The sequence below is a fragment of the Phyllopteryx taeniolatus genome, chromosome 8, assembly GCF_024500385.1.
Source record: "Phyllopteryx taeniolatus isolate TA_2022b chromosome 8, UOR_Ptae_1.2, whole genome shotgun sequence".
NCBI lineage: Eukaryota > Metazoa > Chordata > Actinopteri > Syngnathiformes > Syngnathidae > Phyllopteryx > Phyllopteryx taeniolatus.
Window position 1 is genome coordinate 31,662,615 of NC_084509.1, and position 18,504 is coordinate 31,681,118.

The following is an 18,504-nucleotide window of genomic DNA, read 5'->3' on the forward strand; positions in this document are numbered from 1 at the left end:
CGACGTCTTTTATAATAGGGAAGGGTTATATTGTTACTTTATGAGACAGGGTTCAAATAAACCAGCGTTTTCCTCCCCGGAACAAAAACAACAACAACATAACGTTGACATACTATTTGACGAATATGTGAATTGACACATTTTTGGAAAAGGTCTGCGGTTTAAAATGAAGGTTTCGAGGCAGGGTTCGGGTTTCATGAAAGTCTTCCTAGAAGATAGGAAGCTGTTGTGGCTACATTTACTGAAGGTGCAATGGTCATGTGTCCCAATACTTCCTCCAAGTATAAAGTGTATGGCGCGTATCGCAAACATCATTATTAAATAATCATCGCTCCCAAAAGTCAGCAGAAGTAGCAATCGAATGAAACACAATTTGGAGTGATGTTCCTCAGGGATGTGTTTTCGGTCCACGATAATTTTCTATACATGTTGAGGACTATCACAGTGTAAATGGGAGTAATGTGTCCAAAATATTTCTGTCCATGTACTGTCTGGTATGGCTGTGTCTGATGTGTTACTTATATAAATATGACGCGTGCACAAACAACGTCACCATAATCATTTTTGGACCCGTTAGGCACACCCAGAATAACGGCGCCACGGTTCCGTCGCCCGCTGCTGGCTTTTTCACTTTAAATGTAAAATAGGTGTCAACTCATAAAGCGTTTGGCGGCTGGCACATTTTCCCGTCATGTCATCACGGTGCTTTTCTATTTAAACGTCTCTCACCTGATGGCGGAAGATACGAACAGTTGAAACCATCTGATGTTTGGTTTCAATTAAGTGGAAAATGGGCTGCAGACCTTAAACCACCTGCAATTTTTGGGGGTGAAAGGATCCTAAAAGGAGCCGATGGGATTTATATCTTGCTTTGTGTGTTTGAGCTGAGTCAGAGGAATGTTCTCATGAACCTGATGTGCTGTAGCTCACAGCTTTGACCCACTGCAGCTTCTTTTATAGCCCGAAAAGCTCCCAAACTCCTGGTTTACAGATTTATTGTCATTTGTCAACACTCCAGCAGGCCTTCACTAGTGTACAAGTCACAGTAGTTTTGGTGCAGCGAGAGACGCTGAGACACTTTATTGATTGCTCGATAGAGAATTACCGTACCAGAATGGGCGGGGTGTGTGTGTGTGTGTGTGTGTGTGTGGGGTGAAAATTAAAAGTTAGTTGAAGACTCTGAATTGCCCGTAGGTGTGAATGTGAGTGCGAATGGTTGTTTGTTTCTATGTGCCCTGCGATTGGCTGGCAAGCAGTTGAGGGTGGACCCCGCCTCCCGCCCGAAGACGGCTGGGATAGGCTGCGGCGCGCCCGCGACCCTCGTGAGCAGAAGCGGCTCAGAAAACGGATGGATGCATAGGCAATTCCGAACCTTTTGGGGGGGTCGTCCATTATCCGGAAGAGTTGGGTTTCCCACACGAACAGCTAATAGGCTAAATGCTCATAGGTATGATAAATGAAAGAAATGAAGAAAATGATTTGGTTTGATTTACTATAATAAGAAAAAAAAAGCGGAGGCCATGTTTTGCTATGCCACAGCAGCCCCTATGTTGGCTTTCTGCTCACCTTGCATACCACCACCCACACTCTCCGTTTCAGCAGTTTTTGTAAACTCTTCGTTCCCAAAGTGCGCACTACTTTTGCTCGATCTTTTCAATTGACTGCCCTAAACAACAACGCTGTGTACATGTTGTACAAGAATTTGATCATTATTACTCATATAAGTACTCAACAAATATGTTTTGCTACCACTTTGCAATCAAGCCCCCCCCCCCCCTCCATGATGGGTTTATAAATCGGTCATGAATTTGTTTGTTCATGCATTCCAATTCCGAAGCTGCTTTTGTTTCAGTCTGTGTGAGTAAAACGAATCAATGAGGAGCGACACTGCATTCCAGGGTAAAAACAAAACACAAAAGGCCTCCGTCGAAAGCGCTTGCGTCTAATTTGTACCTCGTCTTCCCGAGCTCCGAGGCCCTCGGGCTCGGCTTCTCTCGTTGAGTCCAAGTGACTCGAAACACTTGTTAGCGACAACTGCCGCTGCTGTTTTTTTCCTTTCCTTTTTTTCTCTCCCCGAATCCACGGTCACGCCGGGGAAGGGCACCGGCGTGTTATTTACCTCGAGAGCGCCGACTGCGCGCGTCTTTTTGGGCTCAGATGTTGACACGTTGCCTGGTTTCAGCGATTTGCTCGTTGGAAAACATACGCACGCACCAATCAGCATGTTTGTGCGAGTGGAAAATGTGGACATGACACTGCGAGGGATGTGTTAACGCGTCCATCTGCTCGCACGGCGCTTGGAGGATTCGCGAAGCGCCGTGCGAGTGTTACGGTGCGAGCAAGGTGACGGGTTTATTTTCGCCGCCAACTGCTCCTTTCTACCGTTCCAATATTAGAGACACTAATGTCCCGGCTTATCATCTTTACATATGATTGACCGTGAATGAGGACGTGAGCAGATGTTTGCAAAAGTACTTTAAAAAAAAAAAAAGAAAAGTAGAAGCAGAAGCACTGATTCAACTACAGTACCTAAATAAAAGTTTGGGGGAAAAAAACACAGACTCTGAAATGTACATCAGTATAAAATTAACTTTTGATAACTTGAGAAACTTCTCTTGCACACAAAACAGTTTCCCTCTTTTCTTGACTTGCTTTGTGCTTATAGTGAGAAGAAGAAGAAGAAGAAGACATAAACACGTTAAATGTCGCATGTCGGTTGTTGCTTTCTTTTCCACCAAGCGCGAGATGGCATTGCCCGACTTTTAAGCGATCGAAGCAACGTCTTCCGATAGCTTTACGAGTGTTGGGAATTGACAAACAAGAAATGCTAAATCAGCTAATGTTAGCTGAAAACGAAAATCCACTTGATCAATCAGTCGAGATCTCTTTATCTCTCTGGCTTCACCGTACGTTTTTTAGATGTTGTGTAAAAAGTAATAAGGCTATTTTGACAAAGTAAGAAAGTACAGACATCTGCGTTCAAATGTTGGGAGTAAAAGCGGCACTGACCTTTCTCTATGCCGCGGGCCTATGTGCCAGTCTCGGCATATGTGCCCTGCGATTGGCTGAGAACCAGTCCACGGTGTAAAAGAGATTTCCGTTACGACTGAAAGTGACAGGAAGTACGCAAGCGAGTCTGGCCATTTCTTTCTACAGCTCATGGCAGGCTATAGCTGTAGCCGTTGTAATGCGTTCTCCACAAAGTCACTGTATCCAAATGTTTTTCTCCCGCACAAGATTCCGTGTGAAGTCATCCCTTAAAATAGTCCAATAATCCCTTCCAGTTGAGGGATATGAGCACTCTCGCGGCAGTCTCAAAGGATAAACTCACTCTTTTGTCTGCTTTCAAATAGTACATTTAACACTGCTCTATAGTTCTATATATATATATTGGTCAATTGCTTCCAGAGTCTTAATTCCTTCTTGTAGCATGACATTTTGGACAATTGTACATGCTCAACTTGGGTTTGAAGTTTGGGTTTCACGCCTGAGGCAAATTTTTAAACAAGGTTTCGAGTTCCAAATTAGGGTTTCAAGGCACAATGAAGGTTTCAAACTGGGATTAGAATTTTGGCCAATTAACCTACCGCGCATGTTTTTGGGATGTGGGAGGAAACCGGAGTGCCCGGAGAAAACCCACGCGGGCACGGGGAGAACGTGCAAACTCCACGCTGGCGGGGCCGGGATTTGAACCTCGGTCCTCAGAACTGTGGGGCAGACGCTCTAACCAGTCGCCCACCGTGCCGGGCAATGCACTACTTACGTATCTGTGAATGCCAACCTGTGAACGTGTACTGTACTGTAATACCTATACTGAGGTACGCGTAACAGTTGTCCGCAAATAACAGAGATTGTTTTTTTTGTTTTTTTGTTTTTACATACACGTACTAAATTTCAGTCGTACGAACGGATTTTCAACCTGTTTTCCGCACCCTTTGATAAATAAGGGCCGTAGTCTAAATGAAGCTCCTCGGCTCACTTCAACAGTTCCTTGAGAGCAAGATGTCACCAGATGACGCTTTGGCCTCAGCACAAAAACAGTGAATAGATATTTGGCCAGGTAAAATTCCGCAAATTTGTGAATTGGTGAATTCCATACCGTGAATATGCGTGGGTTTACTGTACATCCATTGGTTTGACTTGTTTAGCTTGAATGTTTTTATCACTTAAGTGCACATTTACCACACGTCATTTGGATTTAGCACAGTGGATTAAAAGTCAGCTCCACTCTAAAACTATATGTGGACCCCTACAGCAAAACATGTTTCTCCCAAAAAAAAAAACTGGCAGCTGTGGTGTGGATTGGCTTCCAGCGGCTCAATACGACACGCTTAGTTTAGCCGGCACGTCGGCGCTGGACCGCACTGACGCACGCGCTGACCGTCCAGCTCGGGACCGCCGCCAAGCCCCGATGGGCTTCCTGGCGTCCGCCCGTGGTCACGTGACCACAGAGACGGTCGCCACGCATGCAGATACACTTCAGGGACAAAAGCGTTGCGCCGAGCCTGCTGTGCGTGGAATGGCCATGTGTCCCAATACCTTTGTCCATTTACTGTGCTGCCTAAATCATCGAACTTGACAGAAACAAAAGTATGCGGACACTTGCCGACAGTAGAGGTGTCCCCATACTTTTGTCCAGATGGCATTGTCTCTGTCGGAGGACATTTGTATCTTGTTACCGCACTTTTTGGATAAAAGTATGTCCCAATACTTCTGTCCATATAGTGTGGCACCAAAATACAATTACTCTAAATAGACAAAAGTATTGGGCCGCCAATAGATGGTAAGCCCATGTGTCTCAAAACTTTTGTCTACATGTAGTGTGGAAACAAAATACAAAGTGTTCTTTTCCAGAAACAAGAGGGCTTATATTGTCTTTGGTGTTACCTACCGTACAAAACATTAGGCCTTTTGTTATCGCAATAGATCACAAAGACCATTGAAAGCAATGCATTCTGAATAGACTTCTTTTATTTGATTTGATTTTTTGGGGGGGTCAAAAGCGCTTATCTGCGTCTCAACTCCCTGAAAGAAGCAAACGATCGCCGCGTCCATTGTGCTCGGCGGCTGATGAATCGCACGCGGCGGCCGTGCTGATGTTGAATGCTGCGCGCCGGAGGAAGTTCGCATTCTGTTACCAGGAGCAAAGAATAGGCCTTTTCTTACCAGTCCTTTGAAATTAATTATCGCTGAAAACGTGTGAGACGCCGTCACGAGTACAATGCAGTGCGGCGGGTAAAACACCGCGACTCCTTTGGAGAACTTTGAGAAAGTACATGCTGTTGTTAAGGTGCATGATGAACAGACATTTTGAAGTTGTTTTAGCTGAAATGTACAGAGACCGAGGAAGGACATTTTGAATTGTGGCCACAAAATACAGAATTAACAGATTTGTGGCCGCAAAACAGGTACAGTGTAACGTGAGCACGCCATACTAAGTTGTAGTTATGAAATACATTAGCACAAAATACAAATTAGTGGCCACGAAATGGGTATAACGTGCACGAAAAACAAACTCATAGCCGTGAAATAATTAGATTGTGACACGGAATACTACTTTTTGGCCACAAAGGAGGTATAACTTGCACAAAATTCAAATGGTGATCATTTATTGTTTTAATAATCTCCCCACCTTTCCTAGTTTACAATACATAACAGCAACAACGTATAGTCCTTCGTGTTGAGTGAACGTGAACCTCAGGCATGGATCTTTAACTGAATGAGGAAGCACTTGAAGGATTTCGGTGAACGAATCTTTTGAATGAACCGATTCGAGTGATTCAGTACACTCAAAAGAACCGCCGTGCCCATCACTACGTCAGACTGAAAGAGACTCTCATGTAAGATATTTGCGTCTGAATGAAGGCTTTTGTGAGAAATGAAACTTCAAATAACAGCTTGAAAATGATGATGATGCCACACCGGCTCATTGTTGGCCTATGACACTGGTGGACCAGCCAGGACACCTCCTCCGATTCATCAGCAGAAGCATATTTCCGAGTTCTGTTAGCATTTAGCATGCATGTTGGTATATTTTTTTCTATTAGTTGAAGGGCTTCAGAGATGTCCACCCCCACCCCAAACCCCCCACCCCCACCTCCCTCAGCATACTGTACTGTGGAGAGAGTAAGACGATCAGACACGACGTTGAGACGAAGCGACATAATCTTCCTATCAAAAGGTTAATCCTGCCGGAGACATGAAATCACTCAAGAGGATTCTGGTAAAGCTACACGCAACGAAGCAGCTGGACTGTGGACTGGCCCGGGCTCAAAATCAATAGGGTTCTTGCCGAGGCGAAGGGAGATCATCACGGAACGTTCCAGAAGGATTGCCATTGAAAACAAACAGCTTTTATATTATCAACCTCTGACTTTATGAGTTGGCTACCATAATTGTATTTTTTAAAGAGACTTACACTTAATCGTTAACTAATATGACGAATATTGTTGAAGTCTCTTATCTTGTGGGTCAAATTGACCCATTTTAAGCTGTCAATTATGTTGCAAGTCAAATTGATCCATTTTACAAGGTCTGTTATGTTTCGGGTCAAATTGACCCGTTTTATAACGTCTGTTATGTTCCGGGTCCAATTGACCTCTTTTAAAACGTCTGTGATGTTGCGGGTCAAATTGACCCATTTTAAAACGTCTGTTATGTTGTGGGTCAAATTGACCTCTTTTAAAACGCCTGTGATGTTGCGGGTCAAACTGACCCATTTTACAACGTCTGTGATGTTGCAGGTCAAATTGACCTGTTTTAAAACATCTGTGATGTTGCGGGTCAAATTGACCCGTTTCACCACGTCTGTTATGTTGCGGGTCAAATTGACACGTTTTAACACGTCTGTTATGTTGCGAGTCAAACAATATTTTGAATAAACTCCTCCTGCTCCTGCTGGCATTGCTTTTTTACCTTTTTCTTTAAAAAAAAAATATTTAGCAATAGAAAGAGGAGAGTTAAAACATCACATCAAGAGGCACAGACGGTCCCCTACTATTAAGTCTTTGCTTCCACTGAGCCGAGAGAATATACTGTATGTCTGCGAGTATTGTTGTCTGCCGTAAGCCATTGTTTGAAGGTTTATAATTACCGTAACATCTATGCTGATTTCCATTAGCCTGTTAATGCTCGCTTTAAGCTAGTGGACACATGGTGCGGTTGAACATTTTAGTGTTTAAATATACGTATTTATTTATTTTTTGTTTCATGTGTCAGACTTACAGTAAACTGAGAGTGCGAACAGGCACTAAAGGAACACTTGAAAATGTGCGTTTTAATAAGTTGAATTATTTTATAAAACTAGAAACAAAATGTTTTGAAAATTCTTTATATTGCAGATGTTTTGCCTGTTACAGGCGGGTGCGGAATGTATCCCCGCGAGAAACTCTGGTTCACTCAATCCCTATCACAGAATGATAAATGTCTTTTCGTCGACATGACTTATGTCACGCAGGTGGCTTTAAATCAATAACGTCAATGCACTTTTACGCTACAAACACAACGCAAACAGACAAGTGCTGTCGTCCGGGTCACGCAAAAGAAGAAGAACAGTTCAGCACATTCTGTACCTATTTGATTAATAAGGCAAGTCGCGAAAATGTCATCTTAGCACTGCGGCTGAGAGGAAAAATGCCCTACTGTGTCTGTGACTGGAGCACTAGCGCACTAGCGGGCCAGCTAGCAGAGCCTCAGAATATTGAAGGCGTAACTGCTGAAGGTCAGCTCCGCCGGGAGCCGCCACTCCACCACTTTGCCGCCTGACGCTCGCAAAATGCATAGACGAGGCCTATTCGCTCAGCCGACAGGACAACAACAACGCTGCTGCGCTTACTCTGCTCCGGGAATTCCATCAGTGTAGGTAAGTCACATATGTCCAAGTCTTAAGAAAGTCTCAAGTCTTAACCTTCACGTTTCAAGCCGGTCCCTAGTGACTGACAACAACAATAAATATCAAGCAGGTTGAGTGTACATGAAAGTACCGTGAAAGTTTTTCATCAAAACAATCATGAAGCTTCAATCAAATTGCAGCTAGCAGCTGCGTTCTTTTTCCACGGGCACAAATCACAGGGTCACTTGTTGCTAGCTAAGGTTCACAGGGGCTCAATCAGATAAAAAATAAACATTTCAAATAAAATGGCACAGACCATCCACACCCACTGCATGGCAAAATAATGACTAAAAAAAACATTTAAAAATAAACACCATGAGGACAATGAGACAAGATTAAATTTAATCTGTATTAAATATAACATTGAAATTTAAATTATAATGGAAGTAAAAGGTTCTCTGCCTCCACTAACAGTGTGGTTGAACCACTGCTCTGTTTGTACTATAAAATTCATATTAGAAGGGAAAAAAACACCAATGTGCAGTTTCCGCATGATAGGTCGCCATAGAGATATACAGTACACTAATCAACTATATGCAGTAAATCACCTGCCCAAACCCGGAAAACAGGTTAGCTGACTTCCTGTGTTTGCTACGCTAACGAGCATTAGTACGGTTTGATTACATAATTGTTTGAAGCTGAACTTGCTCAAATTGTATTTTTATTATGACTGGTGTCCTCGGACAAAAGTATTCATACAAATTAGATATGATATATATATATAAACACGTGCGAAGCCTAAACATTGAATATTGTCATCTTTGGTGGCTCCGTTGTGCCACCTTTCGTTAAAAAATGTTTTTTAAAAAACCACTGTAGACGTTTAAAGTTCCTACGGTTGCTTTGTCACAGCCCACGTCGCCATTTACTTGAACCGGGTGGAGGTGTTTAGATCTGTTTTACCGAATGCGGAAGTAGGTTGCGCATATATGGGATTACACAAGTGAATCACAGCTCTGTATTAAACATAAAATCCATATCAAAAGGGAAAAACGGCCAATATACGCGAAATCAAATATTGTTCCACTGCTCTGTATTAATAATAAACTACATAATATAAAGGAGGCGGCACGGTGGATGACTGGTTAGCACATCTGCTTCACAGTTCTGAGGCAGATGTTTTTGTTTCTTTTGTTTATAACATTGCAAATCAATGCTAGTGTTGTGTGTTAGCATTAAGCTAGCTGACTTCCGTCAAAGTCATTTTGTTACAGCAATCGAAGTACTACTCTGTATTAACTACAAAATACCAATTTGAAAGTGGAAAATGCCAACAAAAAACATTAAAAGGAAAAAACATGAAATACAGCAGTCACCAGACTACCTTTCCATCCACTAATTAGCCAATTAAACCACTGCTTTGTATTAATGCATATTAACACATACAAACTGCTTGTGTGTAAACAGATGCCTAATCATGTTTTTTCAGCAATTTTCCAAGCCACTGAATACTAATATATTTGACATCTTTTTTTTTTTCATCCATTCTAAGATGTGATATCTGTATCCAAGAGATGCAAACTCTCACACTCATGACCTTCCTTCTTGGGCTGTCCATCTTTGAACCACTCCGACATCTCCCACTGTGTCCGCATATTGATCATAGCAGATGAAAATGCAAAGCCTTAAGGCTACTTTACGCCGCACAAAATAGTGCTGAACGCAAAAGAAACGCCAAGAAGGCTTCATTGAAGCAAAGACGCTGAGCGAGAGCTGCGATTGCGACAAAGGCGGTCGCAGGGGCTTAATTACCTGAGGATTAAGCCACATTTCACCGTCTTGCATAAGATGGCGGTGGTCATGATGAAACGCCATGGGGGAGGCTGTTCTGATGGGAGGGCCAAACAAACAAAAAACTAGTATGTCGTTAGCGGGATGCCCCCCGAGGCACGTGACGGCTGTCAGCGGAATGATGACCTTCACACACGGATGTTTTTGGTTTTTTTGGTCAATTTATAATTACTGTCACATTTTCCTTCCCGCAGTTCAACGCGGGGCTGCGGCGCTGTCATGAAAATAAAAGGCGGTTCAAATCAGAGAGAGGTAATTTGTCACGCTGTGTTTTAGGGAACATGGGGGCACGTTTGAGGCGACAGTTGGGACTGGAGCAGAAGCTGCGAGCGGCGGTACTTCGAAGCAGTCAGCCTCCATTTCTCTGCGTGAGTGGCGAGTTGTTTAGTGCCGGGGGTCTCAAACTGGGCTGTGTGAGCTGTAGCTTGGAGTCCAAAAAAGAAATTATTTGCAGTCAATTTATTTTTCATTGAAAAAAAAAGGTCCCCATCCCTACATATGGGGACCGTAAAAACTCCCATAAGAAACCAATTAGTCCTATATGATTGTAATGTAGCATCACATACATCTGAAGTCCCTTTTTTCGAAAACAAGACATTTTTTGAGGACCTCATTCTTTTTTTCCAAGAATAAAGGCAACTTTACATGACCCTAAATGCATAATATTGTGGAGATGTGGTAATGAACAAGACAAGGAGACGAGAACCAGTCATGTGACTGCACTCTCCATGTCCAAACTGAGTGTCGTCCCACCAAAGAGCCAACCACTCCCTTTGAAGCCAACTCCTCCCTCGTTCATCTCCTGTCTCTCCCTTGAAGACACGCCCCTGGTGAATGTCTCCCTCTTGTGGGTCACCAGAATATCACAACAATAAAGATGTATGTTTTAAATTCACTTTTTTTTTTATCCTGGGGGAAAAAAAAACATTATGTTTTTGTCAAGATTACGACCTTTCTTCATTGGACAAAATACAACTTTATACTTGTAACATCAGAATCAGAATGATAACTCTTTGCTTCTAAAAAATGTGAATTGATTATCACAGCATCCTAATTGTTTCTCTCGAAAATAGGCAGCTTACATTTAGGAGTAGTTGTGTTTAGGTTTATGAAGGGGAACTTCTCGCCTGAATTCCTGATTTAGTGCAATCAAACAATAAGCTGTGTGCCGCTTCCTCTTTGGTCAAAATGTTTGACAAATTTCCCCCACTGGGCTCCGGAGGACGGCTTCAATGGAGATCACTCAATTTCCCGCTGAGAGGCCCCCTTTGGCTTGATTTGTGCATTTGACAGCCACAAAATAGTGCTTAAATGCCTTATGCAATTGTGACGCTAACTAAAACTAACACTACGATGATTCAAAAAGGAAATGACATTTAAGAATATGTCCGCATAAATCTACTCCACAGAAAATCTCCAAGCTTCTGATTGGCCCCTGATTTGACCTTCATGAATGTGAAGACGCCACAGTCTGGAGGAGTCCCCTCTCCCCAGCAAACAATTGACCGGACGAAGGGTCTTTGTGCGGGTGCAGGAGGCGTGTCCTGGGGGCAGCCTAACACCTGGCTCCCCTATCCAAACAACTACGACGGTAATCCGAGCCCGGAGCTGTGTGGACCTTGTGTTTTTGCACCTGCTCACCCATCTACTAGACACAACGAATGATGAGATGCGGTGTCGTATTTTATGGCAATTTGATGATTCTATTGATGATGCTATTTTTTATATCATACAATAAATAACTCCCTGGATTTGCTCGGTTCCAGTGGAACGTCTGGAATATTCCGGACCAAAAAGAGTATTGTCGCGGCCGTGGCTAAGGGGAGTTAACTAATGTCATGCTTTTAGGTGGGAGCTTTTTAGCGGTTCCTTCTAGGACGTAGCGACGTATCCATGCCAGGGTTTTGGCAGTTTCGTTGGAGTAAGACGCGGTACACACACATAAAGACAATTGGCCTGTTTTTGTGCCGATTTTGACGCTCCCTGACCAAGCACGTCAAACGCCAGACAATCTTAAATTTTATAAGATTATCCTATAAAATTGTCCTTAGTTCTGATGTGTGTTAAGAGTGGATTCGACCCCGTTTTACAGTCCAAAACCGTTCGGGGCCGACAATCTTAAATCATGAAACACGTTCAATATTTATGACCAAAAAAAGCCGACTTGAGTCACGACGCTGAGAATGGTGACGTGCACCAGAATGTAGCCAATCACAGACGCGCCCAAGAAATGAAAACGAAAACGTCTTACTCAGTAGACAAGTGGGTTCCCCAAACGGCAAGAAGTCGAATTTTCCAAAAGAAGTCTTTTATGAGAGCGTGGCAATTCGCCAACCTTGGGGAACACTCGGGAAACATCGGCGCGTATCTGGAAGTGTTACTTCCTCTTCGTTTTTCGTTTTCGATCAGGTGTGATCACACGAGACTTTGAGATCAACGGTGCAACAGAATCTTTGTGTGTGGCGTGATGCGTGATCCTCGGAGCACAACACACACAAAACCGATTTTTTGATCTTCACGCGTGCAATCTGTAGCAGATAACAAATCTTTTAAGAGTCGAACAATCTTTGCGTGTACCAGGCCTAGGAGAAAACACTTTTAAGTGGAGGGTAATATGTGGATGAATATAACTTCTACGCCCACATTTTCAGGGTTGATCGATCCAACTGTGAAACCAGTTTTACAAAAGAGTTCAGTAGTGATGCAACACATTTTCTACCACTGAATATTTTTGGCCCCAAATGACCCAAAAGTGCACTTTCGCTTTCCGTCCGTTGAAAATAACTTTCACACAGATTACATACACTGTCATCTGCGCTCACTCAGAAACAGTGGAGAGCATTAAGATAACGTATGTGCAGCAGCTATCTGTCCAGGTCATCGCTAGTTCTAATCAAGTTTAGAGAAAATGGGACTGTTAGTGTTAAGGGGGCAAACCACCATCACAGGCAGTTGCTTGGCAGAGGCGGTAATGAAGAATCAGAGTAGCCTCCACATGTCACATCCAACCTAATGAACCTGTCGCTACAGAGTGAAGATGAAGACACGGCAAGGTCAGACAAGCTAAATGTCTTTCTGCTCCTTTGAGAGACGTGGAGGGAAAAGGTTGAAGAGCAGGTGAGGATGCGGCTCGGTCGGCCCTTCCGTGGCTGACTTGAAATGGGTTGTCGGCGAGGGCGAGGGCGAGGGCGGGGGCGAAAGCATGTGGGTGTTTCATAATATAGCCATGAGTTACATTTTGATCGAGTGCGTGCGTGATGCATCAAAGAGCAGCCTCGGCTAAACGTAAAGCCCGCAGGCCGAAAAACACTCCGGTAGCGCCTGCTGAAAAAGCAGTTATACAAGAATTATTGATTCCTCAGACACTTTAGAATTACTGACATCAGTGAAAAAAATGACTACACGCCGAGATCCATGTTATGATTTCATTTGTGCTTAAAGGCTATACTGTAATCCCCCGCATATTCACGGTTCACTACTCACAAATTCACCTATTCGTGTTTTTTGTGGTTTCTGAAACACCCTTGGATCGCGGCCATGTCCTGTCTAAACTGGTGTCAGGGAAGTATTGTATGTTGAAGTGATGCATCTTGACCGAGAGACAAGCTTTGTATGTCGAGGAGCTGAGTTTAGCATTGGTTGTGAGTGTAAAGTCTTTGCACATGTATCATTATGTCATCTATAGTTCATAGTTTGTGGTTTTCTTTTATTTCATTTTTTATTTGTTATGTACGGTTTAAACTCAACTATTAATAAAGGCCATAACAAATTTTAGGGGGGGGGGGGGCATCAATGACTCGCGGTTTTTCGCTATTCATGGCAGGGTTCAGTTATCTGCTGTATCAAAAAATAATCTGCCGTTACATAGGTAATAATGCGCATTTTGTGGGCCTCCACATTCACGAAAACCCACCAATTATTGCAACCGTCTGTATCCTGACGAAACTGTACAAATGTAAGTGGTCCCGAACATGACCCCTGCCCAAACTCACTTAATAGCAACCCCTGGAAAGTGGAAAATAACTAGCCCCCGACACCAGTTACAACGATCGACAAGAAATAGAACACGTGAAAAAGTCTCAAGGACAAGCATGTCTAGCACAAGAGCGTGCATGAAAACCTCCCAAGCACCCATTCGAGAAATGTAACAGAAAGTCAGCCATTTTGGTCTGAAGCGGACATTTTGAAGAAATGTACTTTGGCCAAATCCTACTTGGGGATTGAGCAAAATGAGCCCCAATTGGGAGCAGGTATCCCAGACAAATGGGCCACACTGAAACGCAAAGCTCGATTGCCCCTGCAATTCAATGTGAGTGCAGCATAGCGCCAAAGTTGAAGGACTATTTCTTGGATTTGCTATGAAAATGGAGGTGCGAGAGCCCGTTTATTGCTGTTCACAGCTTTAATTATGCATGGAGCTCGTAGTGGTGTCCTGATATGAAGCAATATTTCGCCCCTCTTATGTTGACTAAATAACAAGAAGCAGTAGTGCAATTGTAAAAGTACAAGCACAAGAAAGAACCTTGAATTGACAAACCGCAACATATCCCATTGGACATTTGGGGGATTTTGTCATGCATTCCAATACACAATTATGTTGAGAGTTGTTTTGATGGTAGCCAAACTATCACAAGCACCGGTTTATGATCCATTGACATTGACACCAAACTGTGCATTCTTTGTAACCGCTAAATTTCTGTAGCAAAGGTTTCCCCACCTTTTCTTGAGCCGAGGCATAATTTACATTCGAAAAATCTCAAGGCACACACAACCAAAAAAAAATACCACAAAAACGACTGAATTAATTTACTCCAAAATGTACTGTGAAATCTGTTGAGTGCTATTATTATTATTCTATTATTATTCTGCTATTATAAGCTATGATTCTATTGTATGAATAGCAACAGGTAGATCGTACCTTCTGCCATCTAGTGGAAGAGCATTTAATAGTTCCGTCGTAGCAGAGACAGATGAACACACTATTTGTTGCCAATAATTCATCATTTTCTGACCAATTCGGTGAAACTGGAGAATTTGACTAATCAATCAGATTTCCTACTGTGCAGGTGTACCTAATATTATGTGGCGTGTGACTGTTTTCTATCGTGGTTCCTTTGTCACAAGCGCAATAGCGGAGATTGCTTTCTCGCTGCTCAGAACATCCATCCATCCGTTTTCTGCCGCGCTTGTCCTCACGCGGGTCGCGGGCGTGCCGCGGCCTATCCCAGCTATCTTCGGGCAGGAGGCGGGGTACACCCTCAACTGGTTGCCAGCCAATCGCAGGGCACATACGAACAAACAAGCATTCGCACTCACATTTACGGGCACGTTTTCGACGCTCTAACCGGTCGGCCACCGTGCCGCTCCTGCTCATAACAATCACAATAATTATTTTGGGAATTCCCTCCTGGCCGACTCCGGAGGGAGCGAAGGGAGACGTTTCGTGGCTTCCTCTGTGTCACGCCGCGCCGCCATCATTAGTTCAAATGCTTACAGGGCGATTACGGCGATGCGGCGAGGTCCGACTGAAAAGCGATTTTTCATCCCTTCTCCCACGGGGGTGAAGGCGACGACAACGAGATGAGGAGGAGCAACAGTTTGGAGTGCATCAGCATGACAAAGGCAAGGGAGGAACCATGCGGTGGGACTTAACAACTTAAGACTTCGTAATTCGTTGCCCCCTCGAATTTAACCTCTCATATCCAAGGTTGCATGGACACAAAAGGAATACTGTCCTTATTAGAAATCTACCTTAAGTTTGACTGTGTCCCCTTGCATGAGCTATTCAAAGTGTGGTGCTAAGATACCAATGAAAACATGGTCACAGTCCATTGAACCCCTGTTTATTTGCAGTTTGCTCTTCACTAATTCCCCAATTCTGCGGCAAGAATAGATAGCTAGGATAGCCTAGCTAAAGCTATGTCTATTGGAGGGCCATCAAAACCCGTTTTTTTTCTTGAAAACCACACCGCCTCATTTTGAAGACGAGCGAAGATGAACTTTTAAGATTCAATCGGCGTGAATTTTGTTTCCGGAAGGTGAAAAAGAGCATCGACAACCTTGGAAAATGTACCTAATGTTTTGAGCAAATGATGCGTGCAGGTGAAAATCCATCCAAGCATCCGCTCATCTTCATTAGCTCGAGCCTACGTCCGTTGATTTTCGCCAACAGGCGGCGTACAGCCAGGACGCATTCTGGACAGACGAACAACAATTCGCAGCTCTGCGTTTCGAGCCAACCGTGAATTTCAACCGCTATCGTTCAACATCTGATGAGCTACGTTGCGTCCATTTCCAGAGAATACACCTCAAAGGACACACACTAAGCCACGGAATTAAACACACTCCGTTTAGAGCCAGCCAATCAGTACAAGAGATGGCCTGAGCTACTAGTGCTACAGTGCAACAATGGCTCCCGGGGGTCCGACTCACTCGCTCTCGCTCTCACTCTCACTCGCTCGTTTTACTCCTCCTCTGCTCTCACACACTGTTTGGGAACTCCTCAAAATGAAGCGTCCAACTACACAGCACTGACAGGCTTGATCATTGCTTATTCATTGGAGCACTGGACATTTTTACAATTACTTTTAGTCATACAAAAAACAATGCGCTTTGAAGAGGAACATATTTGTTTTAAATATGTTCTGTATACTGTAATAAGAAAAATAAATGGTGACTTTGATGTTTTTGAGAGGGCACAGTGGTCTGTGTTATAAGAAAAATAAAATGTGACTTGGGGTTTAAAAATTAAAAACAATTCCTGCAAATATTTTAATGTTATTTTATAATATAAATAATAAATGTAGAATGTTTTAGGGATTTAAAAAAATATATATATATTATATATATATATATATATATTAAGTCATTTATTTAAAAAAAAAATTCTAATAAATGACTATGATGTGCTTGGGTGAGTTAAAAATATTTGTATCTATTTTATATTATTTGTTATTTTTAACTATTAAAATCAATTAACATTAACAACTAAAAATTATTTTAAATAACAACAAATTAAAATCAATACGACCAAAATTTGCTATCAGGAATTGAAAAAAATCCTGAAAATAATATAAATATAAAATAATGTACATTATTAATTAGAAAATTATTACTTTTTTATATAGCTGTACATGATTTGCCCAAAGTATTTATATTTTTTAATCATACAAGATAATATAGAATTATAAATAAACGATTATGTTTTGATTTCATAAAAATATATTTCAGTGAAACCATTTAAAACAGCTCCACCGCACAGTGCAAAAAAAAAAATTAAAAAAAGTTGTTTTTTTCTCCCTTATGCAATTCATGTCGCATTACAAATTGCGTTCAAAACGAACATGGCATCATAATTACAGCGAACATATGGATTTATTTATTGACTTCCACATGTAGTCACGTACGCGAACACCCGCACCACGCACGCAGGGACACCAGCCAGCCGTGCACGGCCGGGACCCAAGGTGCGGTTCGGATTGTCGGGGGGGGGGGGGGGGGCACCATGTAATATTGTAATATTTCAAGCAGCCTTTCTGTAGCTTACCATGCTTGGAGAGACAATGCAGCAGGTCCCGTCCGGGTCCACACTTCACTTGACGAGCCCCCACTCGTGGATGCGCCCCCACTCCTTATTTCCACAGTGCGCGACACGCACGATGCTGCGTGAAAAGAAAAGAGGGAGAAAAATTCGTCCTGTTCCCTTTCCTTCCTTCCTTCCTTCCTTCCTTCCTTCCTTCCTTCCTTCCTTCCGTGCGCGCCGCTCCAAATAATAAAGAAAAGAAAAATAATACGAGAGGTGCTGCTCGTGCACGCGCACGCCAACACGCCCACGTCGCGAAGGTTCCGTGGCACCGGAGGCAAGAAAAAAACGAGGTGTGACGGTGCCGAGGCAGAAGATGTGCGGGCGGGTAGTGGAGTGAGTGGCAGGCGGCTGCTGCTGCTGCTGCTGCTGCTGCTGCTGCTGCTGCGTGCTCCCACTCACTGCACGAGCACACGCGAGTCACTGAGTGTGCGTGGACGCCCCCTTCGGTGCGCGGAGGTTGGAGTCCCTGCAAGTGGATGCACCCCCCCCCCCCCACCCCCACTCTCTCTCTCTCTCTCTCTCTCTCTCTCTCTCTCTCTGTCTGCATATCATATTTACATTGCAACTCATGACCCCCCCCCCCCCCCAAAAAAAAAATACAATGATGAGCAGAGTCAAAGTGAGTAAGTAATGTTTGGGGGAAACCCTATATCATTTTTTTTCCCCCAGCAGTTATAATTGTATGATTTAATGCCATGGCATCATTTATGCTTTATTGATTTTTTTTTTACAGCTAAAGTGTCTTCAGATGCGTTGAAAAGCACTAAATGAGTGTGCAGCGGGCAGGCTTGGAGAGTAAGTCATTACATGGAACTAGAATGCGCCATTTAATGACAAAATGTGGCTCATTTGAATCCATTCAATTACTGGGAGAAAATGTGTAGTTCAATTACAGTTGCTTCTGGAAATGTATTGTCATTACGATTTGAAAAATGCCTGCAATTCTTTTTTTTAGATATATAGATATATATCACTTCCTCCTTCTAAAGGCGACGCTTGTGATTGGCTCTCTACAGTCATGTGACATTCCGCCCTCGTCTCAAACGTGACATATTTTTCCGACTATGACCTCGAAGCGCCACCTTGTGGTGCAATCTATTAGTTTGTCTAAGATTTTCACAAGGTTAGACTCCTAGTTCCACTTTTGAACGCAAAAGAATATTGACTTTTGAACAAATTTTCAGTTATATGAAGCGATGTTGTCTAAATTGTGCACATTTGTCATTAGGTCAACATG

General features: G+C 43.1%; 1 protein-coding gene across 10 annotated transcripts in view; it reads right to left on the minus strand.

The window, feature by feature from the left end:
* The window catches only part of tenm4 (teneurin transmembrane protein 4), a 180,509-nt gene extending 162,818 nt beyond the window's left edge, over nucleotides 1–17,691 (minus strand). For all 10 annotated transcript variants that reach the window (XM_061781959.1, XM_061781960.1, XM_061781954.1 and 7 more), the window contains exon 1: nucleotides 17,229–17,691. The gene's annotated coding sequence lies outside the window, so the exon portion shown is untranslated. The remainder of the gene's footprint in view (nucleotides 1–17,228) is intronic.
* Between the last annotated feature and the right edge of the window lie 813 nt (nucleotides 17,692–18,504).